General features: G+C 41.1%; 1 protein-coding gene across 3 annotated transcripts in view; it reads left to right on the plus strand.

Annotated features, from left to right (window-relative positions):
* Positions 1-10000, plus strand: part of dock11 (dedicator of cytokinesis 11) — a 206160-nt gene that overhangs the window by 87398 nt on the left and 108762 nt on the right. The window lies entirely within an intron of this gene.

The following is a 10000-nucleotide window of genomic DNA, read 5'->3' on the forward strand; positions in this document are numbered from 1 at the left end:
TGGTTATTAACAATTAATTGATAAACTTTTAGAATACGTTGAGCACTGATGCAGTCAGCATAGGCCTCTTACATTGTTTGCAGGTAGGCCTACTATACATTTCATTCCGTTTTCGATGGCAAATGTGAACAGTGCCAAAACAACCACCAGTGGACAAAAAGAGTATTACATGTGTACTGTTAAAGGAAAATTCCGGTTTTTAGCACTTTAATTTGATTATTAAAAGCAAATATATCGGCGCAATGTATGATTTCCAGCCGTCTTATTTGCTACAGAAATCAATGGGATTTTACAAAATGCCAAAAAAAACACGACAGAAACTGTATTTCGCTACGCTACTTGTTTTGGAACATCAACGAACACCACTAACCACTCGGTGAGTTGCACAGTTTTGAAAACGAACGTTAAGGGTTGTTTTAGGACATGTTTGAGTAGCCTACTTCAGTATGCCCATTGTCAGCCACCCTGAGAAGTCAAAGGCGATTCAAAACGAGTCAGAAAAGTCAAGACAGGACCAATCGTCAAAATTTCGGTGTCCACCACTCTAGTTCATCCAAAACAAACCAGAAAAGGGCCTTAAAGTGCTAAAAACCGGAATTTTCCTTTAAGACTCGCCATAGAGAATGAATGGGGGAAATTATGAAACGTTATAGTTTGACAATGTCGTACTCCCGTACGGGCCGGATGCTATATACCAGGGGGTCCCCAACCTTTTATGTACCATGGACCGGTTTGATTCCTATTTTTTTTTTCACGGACCGGGGGGGTTCAGGGGTTCCATGTTCCATATGTGTTGTGTATGCATAACTTGAAAAGAACTAGCTCCAGTTATGTAGGAACAGTGAAGGTAACGATCTCTTGTGAAAAACGTGAACTTGAAGAAGTGAAAATTGAACAATATGAACTATGAATATTGAACAACTTGAAGCTACATCTATAAGTGTGAACATGCTTAACAAAATATGGGAACAAAACATGGGCTATGTGCGCCGCGGTGGGCTTTGCCGCGATTATGGACACGTACCAAATGCGTCATGTGAAACGCCTGTGGGCGCATTGGAGAAAGCCATGAGCGTCCCTCTCGCACGATAAAGGTGTTGAAAACGGCCAATAAACTCCTCTAAGCAGGCAATAGATGGCATGGGCATGTCACATATTATTGTCTTTTTGATTAGGCCTACCAAGCACATATTCACGTTTAAATGAAGGTGGATAATTTAAAACAAAAGCAAATTGTCCTGAAAGCATCCGATATGTCGCCCTTGGATTGAAAGTCAAAACTTTGAATGCGTCTTATGAAGCATTGGAGAAAGCCATGAGCGTCTCTCTCGCAAAATAAGTATAGGTACGTATAAGTATATATGCTCTTTTGATCCCGTGAGGGAAATTTGGTCTCTGCATTTATCCCAATCCGTGAATTAGTGAAACACACTCAGCACATAGTGAGGTGAAGCACACACTACCTGCGGGAAAAAGATGGGGACTAAACGTGCATTATGAATATAATCAGTGGGAGCCCTGTGCTTGTTTCCCTGCAACAAGAAGCTTCCATCTGGGGTGATAGAAGACAGTGACACCCTCAGTGTGTTTGAAATGTCCAGTCGATTGCGCAATTTGGTCTTAGTTGCAGTCATTGCCGAAAACCCGGCCTCGCATAGATACGTGGTGGGAAACGTTTTCAGCGCTTTTACGGCTATCTCGGGATATTCTGCTTATGTTTTGATCCAAAAACCCGCCAGAGAGGTTTCCTTATACACACTCTTAAGACCACCGTCATTTGCAATTTCGATCAACTGCTCTTCCTCCTGCGCTGATAAGTTAGGACTATTCGGGATATTGACATGGGTTGCGGACCCATTGGTTTGCCAAAACCCCCACTACTGTTTGGAACATATCAAATACACCCCGGTCCACTCGTCGTCCCCACAAATCAAGCTTAACTTTAAATGCAGCGACTTTATCTGCCAGTTTAAAGACAGTCGTCATTCTCCCCTGGAGTGACAGGTTGAGGTCATTAAGCAACCCGAATATGTCACACAGGTAATCCTCATCACTAAAATGTGCAGCTAACGGTGACTTTTTTCTGTAAGAAATCTCTGCAGCGGCTCTCGCAACTCTGGCCAGTGACCTGCTAAAGATGCTTGTTTTTTGTTGTTCATTCTAGCAGTTTAGCTAACTTCGTGTGACACTAACGTTCGCCAAGAACTGATCAAGTGAAGTGAGCTGACCTGAGGCTGCGCAGCGCTGAAGGCAATTACTGTATGTAAAAGTGTTGAAGGCGGGACAGACAGACGTAAGAAAATAGACCTTGCATAATGCAAACATGCGTGCAATCAAACAACTGCATATAGGCCTATGCCATGTAAAACGTGACATTATTGCATATTAAATTTAGTTTAGTTTGCATGCATTTTTTTTTAAACTCATGTCGTAGGCTACGGCCCGGTTAGGAATGTCCTGCGGCCCGGTGGTTGGGGACCTCTGCTATATACCACGGACATGTTTTGGGGGGCCACCCAAAATGAGGTGGCGGGCCAAAGTTTTGGGACCACTGTATTAAGGTAAAAATCTTGCATAGTGTACCTTTAAACCTTTTTTAAAGTTTTTTTTAAAACTTTTTTTAATATAACACTAAGCCGATGTTTTGCACATAACACATGGCATGCATCTAAGTCCAAGTCATAGAACCCAATAGACTAGGTTGGTTTTCAGATACCCTTGGGCATTTTTGAGTAAAAGTTGGCAAACAGACTGTTCTAGGGGTATTTTGTTCTGCTGAGTCCATTTGTTCTGCTTGCCAAGCTGTACCTCTTATGTGAAACTCAGTAGAGCACAAACTCGAAGATGACCTCTTCTTCCTCCATCTTCTTAATAAACTGTCTGTACACTTACAAAGTTCTCAATGCTTCGGTTTACATGTAGGGTCTCTCATTATGCTACCGTGAAAGTGTGGTGCTATTTTGAGCCTTGTTAGTGGTATAGGCATAGCGATTTCTTTTTACACACACTCCCTTTCTCTCACACACTCACACACATACGCACACTCATTTACTCTCTCTCTCTCTCTCACAAAAACACAGACAGACACTCTCTCTCTCTCTCTCACACACACACACACACACACTCTCTCTCTCTCTCACACACACACACACACACACACACACACACACACACACACACACACACATTGGAATGCTTTTATTTAGACCTTGCAGATGCTGTCATGTCCAAGCCTGCAATTCATTTCTGCACTGGCGCTTATCTTGGTCTCCAAATAGATTTAAGCAATGTAGCACGAGTGAGAGTGGGGTTGGTCATAGATATTCCCACGGGTAGCCACGAGGCTGGAGGAGTTCTATATTGCTCTTATGAGTGAGAGTGGGGTTGCTCATGGATATTCCCACTGGTGTTACTCGGCCGTAGCCACGAGGCTGGAGGAGTTCTATATTGCTCTTATGAGTGAGAGTGGGGTTGCTCATGGATATTCCCACTGGTAGCCACGAGGCTGGAGGAGTTCTATATTGCTCTTAGGGACCCGGCCGTAGCCACGAGGCTGGAGGAGTTCTATATTGCTCTTAGGGACCCGGCCGTAGCCACGAGGCTGGATGAGTTCTATATTGCTGCTCTTAGGGAAAAACACTTCCCCATGACAGAGACATCGTAAAACACTGAAAGTAAATATTTTGTCACTAGCAACATACATCTGTCCTTTGTCAAATGCAGTTGCATGTATAGCTCTGAACAAAACCGTTCAAGAGTTATTTAAGGAGAAGTCGAACGTGTGTTTTGATTCAATCGTCCCTCCTGGCTGGGACAAATGAAACAGCATGGGGGACGAATGAAACATATAGCTTAAATTATGTAAACTTCCCACAACTTCAATATTTTTATATTAAAAAAAATTTACAGTGCGTAAAGTAGCCTATAATGTGAATGACTTTGTTATTTTATTAAGGATTTCTTTCTTTTTGCAAAAAATAAAGTACAATAGGCATTAATTAGTAGGCTAAATAGCAGCATGTTGAAATGATGTGCCAAATTGCGTTTTTTATTACAATGATGATAATTGTAGGCTACAGGCCGATGTGCGTTTTATTTGGAGACAGAGACTGAGTTTGCTGCTGATATTCTGGGGATAGGCTACAACATAGCCAATGTAGGACTTTAGCTTTTTAATATATTTGCTGCATTGGATCAGTCTTTCTAGAACAGGCAAGAGCTTTCTAGCCTCATGTCAGCAGCACTGCATCACCCATATACATTAAAACAACCAGCGGATGGCGGGCGGGTGCGATTTTGAAAATTGGTCAAAAAACGTTGGTGCGGATGGATGGCGGATGGATGATAAGTTTTGCTATGCGGTTACGGTTGAAATAATAGCCCATCCGCGCATCTCTAGTCCCTGTGCACAGGGATTATTTGTCACATTATTAATCACATATGATTATTTGTGAAATTGATTTAAGAACGTTATCAGTGTGTCTTCATGGTGCAAAGCAGTGCGGTCGGAAGACAGTGACAATTGGCAGGGGAGGGTCATGTCTTTTTTGACAATTCTGTCGGAGGGTCATTGAACAATTTCTAGTACAAGGGAGGGTCATGCAACTTTTGACTGAAGCACTCAAAATCCCTCTGGTGGCCCCTTCAATAAATAACGAACAGTTTTACCATAAGCTAAATGATCTGAAAACACCCCATTATTGTTTAAAAATGTTAATTTCAACATTACGCATCAAAAAAATAGTTCCCTTTTCAATAGACAGCGTCTTGGTTGCTAGGCAACCAACATTCCAGATCCGTTGTTATGGGTCTTTGTGGTTTTTTGTGTCTTTGTTGGAAGAAAAGATGTCGGGCTGAAAGCACATTCATATCTATTCTATATCTAGCTTTGCTGTATGCACATTCATATCTATTCATATCTAGCTTTGCTGTATGCACATTCATATCTATTCTATATCTAGCTTTGCTGTATGCACATTCATATCTATTCTATATCTAGCTTTGCTGTATGCACATTCATATCTATTCATATCTAGCTTTGCTGCATGCACATTCATATCTATTCATATCTAGCTTTGCTGCATGCACACTCATATCTATTCTATATCTAGCTTTGCTGTATGCACATTCATATCTATTCATATCTAGCTTTGCTGTATGCACATTCATATCTATTCTATATCTAGCTTTGCTGTATGCACATTCATATCTATTCTATATCTAGCTTTGCTGCATGCACATTCATATCTATTCTATATCTAGCTTTGCTGCATTCATATCTATTCTATATCTAGCTTTGCTGTATGCACATTCATATCTATTCTATATCTAGCTTTGCTGTATGCACATTCATATCTATTCTATATCTAGCTTTGCTGTATGCACATTCATATCTATTCTATATCTAGCTTTGCTGTATGCACATTCATATCTATTCTATATCTAGCTTTGCTGTATGCACACTCATATCTATTCATATCTAGCTTTGCTGTATGCACATTCATATCTATTCTATATCTAGCTTTGCTGTATGCACATTCATATCTATTCTATATCTAGCTTTGCTGTATGCACATTCATATCTATTCTATATCTAGCTTTGCTGTATGCACACTCATATCTATTCTATATCTAGCTTTGCTGCATGCACATTCATATCTATTCTATATCTAGCTTTGCTGTATGCACATTCATATCTATTCTATATCTAGCTTTGCTGTATGCACATTCATATCTATTCTATATCTAGCTTTGCTGTATGCACACTCATATCTATTCTATATCTAGCTTTGCTGTATGCACACTCATATCTATTCTATATCTAGCTTTGCTGCATGCACATTCATATCTATTCTATATCTAGCTTTGCTGTATGCACATTCATATCTATTCTATATCTAGCTTTGCTGTATGCACATTCATATCTATTCATATCTAGCTTTGCTGTATGCACATTCATATCTATTCTATATCTAGCTTTGCTGTATGCACATTCATATCTATTCTATATCTAGCTTTGCTGTATGCATGTTACAAGGACGCTGGGCTGAAAGCACACTCATATCTATTCTATATCTAGCTTTGCTGTATGCACATTCATATCTATTCTATATCTAGCTTTGCTGTATGCACATTCATATCTATTCATATCTAGCTTTGCTGTATGCACATTCATATCTATTCTATATCTAGCTTTGCTGTATGCACATTCATATCTATTCATATCTAGCTTTGCTGTATGCACATTCATATCTATTCTATATCTAGCTTTGCTGTATGCACATTCATATCTATTCTATATCTAGCTTTGCTGTATGCACATTCATATCTATTCATATCTAGCTTTGCTGTATGCACATTCATATCTATTCTATATCTAGCTTTGCTGTATGCACATTCATATCTATTCATATCTAGCTTTGCTGTATGCACATTCATATCTATTCTATATCTAGCTTTGCTGTATGCACATTCATATCTATTCTATATCTAGCTTTGCTGCATGCACATTCATATCTATTCTATATCTAGCTTTGCTGTATGCACATTCATATCTATTCATATCTAGCTTTGCTGTATGCACATTCATATCTATTCTATATCTAGCTTTGCTGTATGCACATTCATATCTATTCATATCTAGCTTTGCTGTTTGCACATTCATATCTATTCATATCTAGCTTTGCTGTATGCACATTCATATCTATTCTATATCTAGCTTTGCTGTATGCACATTCATATCTATTCTATATCTAGCTTTGCTGCATGCACATTCATATCTATTCATATCTAGCTTTGCTGCATGCATGCTACAAGGACGCTGGGCTGAAAGCACATTCATATCTATTCATATCTAGCTTTGCTGTATGCATGCTACAAGGACGCTGGGCCATGTCATGTAAGGGACAAACAAATGGAAACATGGCCTACATTGCAGAACCACTCAACTTTATTAAAGCTGCAGTTGGCAAGTCTGACAGATTGAGGGGCCAATATGTTGAATGTTTACAACCCTCATGCCCCTTCCCCACTACCACCCTCTCATCGAGTTTGTGCTAACATTAGTTATCTACAAGTCTCCTCCGAGTGACAATCATATTATACACAATGCTGGCAATGCTGAGAACAATTAGCATCCTCGTTTGTCTTACTTACATTAGTTGACTGTGTGGCTTAAAGGGACACCAGGCAAGCCTGATGCTTTTTCTCTACGAAACTCCCCCTCGCTCGGTCTGAAGCTCTTTTCCTTTTCTTTGCATCTTCCGTCAAGGGTTTTCGCTGCTTCTTTGCCGGCTCTGCCATTATACACACGTTTGCAACAATCGCTAGCGTTTCGTTAGCCTCCCTCTGTGCTGTGGATGCAGGATGGAAACTGAAACTGCTTCGGTCGCCGGGTACGATACACTGAACTTGCAAGCGGGATATTCTTCCTACAGGCAGTAGGGGCGGGCGAGAGAGTCTTCATTCGCCCTGTAATGAGTCATTTAACCATATACCGACTCACGAAGATGAGTAATTAACACAAAAACGTTGCCTGGTGTCCCTTTAATCCACAGATGTGGTGCAGCACTGTTTCGTTATGGTTTGCTAAGGAGTAACCCTTTGCTTAAAATAGTGGAGAGCTGGCACAGTTAGCTTGTTTACAGTTGATTCCATTGTTGCGAAGCATCATCCTATGGTTGTTATGGTTACCTCTCTGCTCGGTGAACGCAAAACCTTGTGTTATTAATTGAAAACTATGATGCGCTAGATAGAATGGCAAAAGTGTTACGGTCTGAAGTTGACAACAACTGGATTTAGTGAGTGCTCGTACAAACTGCCAGCTGGTTCATAGAAAGATGACCCGACTAAATGGACTAATATTATAATGTCAGTTTTTAATTCACTTCAGTTGTACCGGTATGTTTGTTTTCACCGAGTTATCCCAAACCGGAAGTGGCTACAATGTCCAATGTGTATGAACCTTGCTCCTAAGTGTGTAGGAACCTTGCTCCTAATAGACACACACACACACACACACACACACACACCAATGTACGCTACTTTTGCAGAGAAGTAGCAGCGCTCTCCTAGATGCTTGCTTAGTCCATACAGTTGCAGTCCATGCAAAACAAATGTATGCGCGTCTATGTCCAAGACTCAAAAACAAGAACCATTAGTTTGCATTGAAATCCCAGGTGTGTGTGTAAAATTTGGATTGGGTTAGGATTTCTTTGGAAGCTGACCCAGAGGTTATTTTCTCAGATAGGATGGCTAATTCAGTACATTGCACATGTGCACGCGCGCGCACACACGCACACACACACACTCACACATAGGACAAGCCAGGGGATTTCCAGACCAAGAAATTAATTTCTTGAGTGCAGAGGGAGCTGTCACATACACAAACAAAGACCCCTACACACACACACAGACCCCTACACACACACACACACACACACACAAACACACACACACACACACACACACACACACACACACACACACACACATACACACACACAAACCCCTACACACACACACACACACACACACACACACACACGCACACAGAAGAGAGAGAAAGAGAGAGTCCGAAGTCCGAACTTTATCTTATTGGGAGAGGTTTAGCTTCCATGTAAGTGTTCACATAAAATCTTATGATGTATGCACAGTATATGCACCTGCATGTTAGGCAGGTCATATGCACATACACTCACACACTCACACACACACACACTCACACAATCTCACACACACACACTCACACACACTCACTCACTCAAACACACACACACTCACACACTCTCACACACACACACTCACACACACACACACACACACACACACTCACTCACACACGCACACACACACACACACACACACACACACACACACACACACACACACACACACACACACATAACACACACACACACAAATACACACACACATAACACACACACGCACGCACACACACACACAAACACACAAATACACACACATAACACACCTATACTCTGATTGAGTTGTGCTTTTCCATTCTGAAGAAAAAGGGGTTAGCCAAGTTACAGTTTTTTCTGTTTGCTTAAGCACATTTTTTGTAACTATGGCTTTTTTTGCAAAACTCTACACACAAATAGGAAAACCTTTCACCCAATCAGCAAAACATCGTAGTTCTCTTGCAAAAGCCAACACACCTTGCTTAACTCTTCACACCTTCGTAAAAAAAATGGTGTTTTCGTATCAAACCGTAAACACAAGCCATCACAATAGTAAGCACACAATGTGCCAACTACACACTGATGGTCTGAATAAAAACACATCTGGCTTTTGCTTTCTCTGTGCACAAGGTAGACTATGTCAGTTTGAGGTCATACTTTTGTCATAGTTCTGTAATTATACAGGGATCCAAACTTCAAGTATTGGTGTTTATTTACACACATCAAAACAAACACAAGTGTGTTTTTTCAAGTCAAAACACAAAATAGCAATTTCACTGAGACAAAAAAAATCAGTCTACATCGTGTCGTCTCTCTCAACATTTCGTCTACATCCCATGCAATGTACTAGTCCAAGGCACCAGGGAAAATATATTCTGGAATGCCGTATCCAGGCCTGACATGACAATAACTCCACATGTAGACTAAAAGGGGGACAGCCGTGGCCTACTGGTTAGCGCTTCGGACACACACACACACACACACACACACACACGGGGCAGCCGTGGCCTACTGGTTAGCGCTTCGGACTTGTAACCGGAGGGTTGCCGGTTCGAACCCCGACCAGTAGACAAGGCTGAAGTGCCCTTGAGCAAGGCACCTAACCCCTCACTGCTCCCCAAGCGCCGCTGTTGATGCAGGCAGCTCACTGCGCCGGGATTAGTGTGTGCTTCACTTCACTGTGTGTTCACTGTGTGCTGAGTGTGTTTCACTAATTCACGGATTGGGATAAATGCAGAGACCAAATTTCCCTCACAGCATCAAAAGAGTATATATACTTATACTTAAAAGGGCTATCT

This window comes from Alosa pseudoharengus, unplaced genomic scaffold, assembly GCF_046254945.1.
Source record: "Alosa pseudoharengus isolate Yale_2024_CS ecotype anadromous, Long Island Sound unplaced genomic scaffold, YU_APseudo_1.1 YU_APseudo_1.1_scf_17, whole genome shotgun sequence".
Classification (NCBI taxonomy): Eukaryota; Metazoa; Chordata; class Actinopteri; order Clupeiformes; family Clupeidae; genus Alosa; species Alosa pseudoharengus.